This window comes from Giraffa tippelskirchi, chromosome 2, assembly GCF_054371585.1.
Source record: "Giraffa tippelskirchi isolate mGirTip1 chromosome 2, T2T-mGirTip1v1.2.pri, whole genome shotgun sequence".
Lineage (NCBI taxonomy): Eukaryota > Metazoa > Chordata > Mammalia > Artiodactyla > Giraffidae > Giraffa > Giraffa tippelskirchi.
In genome coordinates this window covers 17,767,942-17,771,933 of record NC_137276.1, presented here as the reverse complement: position 1 = coordinate 17,771,933, position 3,992 = coordinate 17,767,942, and the positions used below count along the sequence as shown (strand labels likewise).

Genomic DNA, 3,992 nt, shown 5'->3' with positions numbered 1-3,992 from the left:
GGTCTTGAAGAAAGTATTTATTCATTTTACCATGGTGTCCTGAATACATACAGTTTAGTCATATTATTGTCAGTGAGATAGTTCCTGGCTCATACTATGGAATGAAATATATCAGAATGTATTTGCTCAAGCATTCAGGCACATCTGGGCCTGTTGGGAAGCTGTGGGCAGTTCCCACTCAAGGTCTGTTTTATGAGGAATCGTGGAGCTGCCTGGTTACATGCTCATCCTAGGGAAGAGAGAGTAGGAGCCACAGTTTGGAGCCATTGGGCCAGTGCTGGGGAATGGGTGGGGTTCTCTTATCTAGACAGTCCTTTCATTCCACCTCCAAAACCTTATCCTAGTTTTTCAGGCATGGGGGCTCTGTGGATGCTAACATAGAAAAGGCACCAAATACCCAAGACTCCATTGGCATTGGTGTTGAGGGGTCCAGCAATCTCAGGAGAATGGGTCTTCGGTACCATTGGCATTGCCTCCTGCTCCAGCAGGGTTGCTGCAGACTCTGGTTATCTTCAGTGGGCAGTGACTCTGCACGCTCAGTCAGATTTCATCAGGATCTGAGATAACAACAAAGGGTTGTGAACATCAGAGTTCACCCTGATGACATCCGTAGGAACCAGCACCCTGATGACATCCGTAGGAGCCAGCAGAAGGGTTGATGCTATAGGGCGTTGGCAGGGCATCCTTGAGGGGAAAATGAACTAACCCACTGAGATGTGGCCTGGGCTAGTGCTTGGAGAAGTAGCTACCCTATCCTGTAGACCAGAGGGAACCCTTGAAAGATTTTGAAAGAGAGACTCTTGGTCAAATTTGGTCTTCCAGGTGATGTTCTGATCCAGCATAGACAGGTTAAACAGAGTGTCAGAGGAGGTTGGAGGAAGGGAGACCCATTGTGAGGCTGTTTAAACCATCAACTTCAGACATTCATACTGAAATCTAAGCAAACCTGAGGTTTAGAGGTGCCACAGAAAAACCTGAGCGAGCACCACGTCCAGTTGAAGGGGGAGCTGCAAAGTTTTCAGATGGGAAAAACTATACTATTTAACTTCTAATACTAAAGAACCAGGACATATGCACTGCATAAAATCAGATGACTAAAGATAAAGAGATGAGGAAAACATATTGGACAATAAGGAGATCCAACCCGTCCATCCTAAAAGAAATCAGTCCTGAATATTCATTGGAAGGACTGATGCTGAAGCTGAAACTCCAATACTTTGGCCACCTGATACAAAGAACTGACTCATTTGAAATGACCCTGATGCTGGGAAAGATTGAAGGTGGGAGGAGAAGGGGACAACGGAGGATGAGATGGTTGGATGGCATCACCGACTCAATCGACATGAGTGTGAGTAAGCTCCAGGGGCTGGTGATGGACAGGGAAGTCTGAAGTACTGCAGTCCATGGGATCGAAAATGGTCAGACATGACTGAGCAACTGAACTGAACTGAACTGATTATGGTAGCCAAATAATTCCCCACCTCTTCCAAAAGCATCTGTATCCTAGTCCCCAGAACTTGTGAATATATTGTCTTAAACAGTAAAATGGACTTTTCAAATATGATTAAGTTAAAGATCTTGAGTGGGGAAAGTGAAAGTGAAGTCGTTCAGTTGTGTCTGACTCTCTGCCACCCCATGGACTGTAGCCTACCAGGCTCCTCCATCCATGGAATTTTCCAGGCAAGAGTACTGGAGTGGGTTGCCATTTTCTTCTCCACGGGATCTTCCTGACCCAGGGGTTGAACCCGGCTCTCCTGCATTGCAGGCAGATGCTTTAGCATCTGAGCCACCAGGGAAGCCTTTGAGTGGGGAGGTTATCCTGTATTGTCTGGTGGACTGACTATAATCACAAAGGTCACTGTAAGAGAGAGGCAAGATGGTCAGAGTCAGAGAAGGCAATGTGACAAAGAAAGCAAAGGGAGAGAAGAATACGTGATGATAAAGCAGAGGTCAGAGTGAGGTGGTGCTATGAACCAAGGAATGCAGGTGGCCCCTAGCAGCTAGAAAAAACAAAGGGAAGAAACTCTCTCCTATAGCTTCCAGAAGGAGCCTTTGAATTTAGCTCAGTGAAATTGTTTTCAGACTTCTGACTTTCAGAGCTATAAGATAATAAATTTGAGTTGTTTTAAGCCATTAAGAGACTTCCCTGGTAGCTCAGACGGTAAAGCGTCTGCCTATAATGCAGGAGACCTGGGTTCAATCCCTGGGTTGGGAAGATCTCCTGGAGAAGGAAATGGCAACCCACTCCAGTATTCTTGCTTGGAAAATCCCATGGATGGAGGAACCTGGTAGGCTACAGTCCATGGGGTCGCAAAGAGTCGGACACGACTGAGCGACTTCACTTTCAAGCCATTGAGATGGTGGTAATTTGTTACAGCAGCCACTGGAAACAAATACATGCATCCACCCACCATAAAATCACCAATATAATTTAGTATATGTGTGCATATGCTTCCCAATCTTTACACACACACACATGAACAGACATGTGTTTTTTAAAATTTTTGTAATCTACGTTTTGCTGTCAACTATCTCCACCTTCCCACTTTAGTAAATTTTGTTCTCTTCTAAAAGCTAGACCATATTTTAATTCTTCCAACTGATCCCAAAATGTCATTACAGCTGCTTGTCCAAACCACTATATACGTCAGTATTGTACATTGCACTTAGTTCCTATAGCTTTCAAATCTCTTGTCATCTGGGATCTCCCTTTTCTATGCTGCTGACTTGTTGAAGAGGTCAGGCCAGAGGTCCTGTGGAATGTTCCACCATCTGAAGTTGTCTGGTTGCTTCCTTGTGGTGGTGTTTAACTTGTTCCTCTATCCCCTGTTTTTCTCATAAGATAGATGTTCCATCTGAAGTCTTGATGGATTCAAGTATGCACTTTGGGCTAAACTACAACATGAGTGATGCTATGTGTTTATTGTTGCATCACAATTTCTAGTTAATGTACCAGATCATTTGCTTTTCTAAGGACTATTCCTAGTACCAGAACACCAGGTGCTGTGTGAGGTTTCAGAAGCATGTGTGATTCACTCAAATTCTGTGGACCTAATGGTTATTAAGGAATACTACTTCCAGAAACCACTTAAATTTAAAGCAACTCATTTGCCATCCTAAATGGAGCACAGCCCCAACTCAACTCCAAAGGAGGGCAAACCGCAGGAAATACAAACTTTCAGACCACATTCAAACTCATAAATTACTGGGAATAAATTTGAAGAAAACAAGCAGGTTCAATTTCAGCAGACCTTTCCCAGCTAGGTATCCCAACCTCTGACTGTTTAGACGTCATTAAAATACATTGCACCCAATATGTTTACCCACATTCATCTGTATTACTGGGCAGACCATTCATCAGCTTGTCAATGGAAATAGATTCCTATATATAAGTGACTCTCTAAAGTGCAGAGAACTTTTAAGGAGAAACTTATTGTGCCAGCACATTAGAAAGATGCAAATCACCCAAAGCCTTGTTTGAGGGGCACATCCCTGCTGAAATCAAACAAGGACAACAATATTTTCTACTCAAACTACTGTTTCTGTTTTAAACTATTATTATTATTACCTCCACAGTATAAATGGATCATGAAGGCTTTATAGACAAGATTTCTTTAGGTGAAGATTCTGAAATTGGCATTAATCCCTTGGCCCAGGGTTGAACTATTGCATTTCATATGCATGTGTATGTGCGCAAGTGTGTGTGTATCTGTGTGTGCGTGTGTGTATTTTCCATGCACCCTATCCAAACATTTCTCTCACATAATTAAATGCCTTGATGACATCACAGGAACTGAGCCAACCTTAGGTTTATATCATTTTCAAAAGATTATAAACTCTAATTCAAGCTTTCCAAAGTCTGACCAAATCTGAGGTGTTCTCAGCAGGAATAGAGCACTTCAAGGGTCATTGTCATGCGTAAATGAGGCATGTTTTGTGGGCAGTCTGCTTGCTTGCTCTGCCTGTTTCCTCAGCCCTAAACCCTAAAATTT

The 3,992-nt window shown here is 43.2% G+C and overlaps 1 non-coding gene across 1 annotated transcript; it reads left to right on the top strand.

The window, feature by feature from the left end:
* The first annotated feature begins 2,143 nt into the window (after positions 1-2,143).
* TRNAY-AUA (transfer RNA tyrosine (anticodon AUA)) lies at positions 2,144-2,215 on the top strand. The gene has a single exon. It is a non-coding gene; the product is annotated as a tRNA-Tyr (tRNA).
* The last annotated feature ends 1,777 nt before the right edge of the window (positions 2,216-3,992 follow it).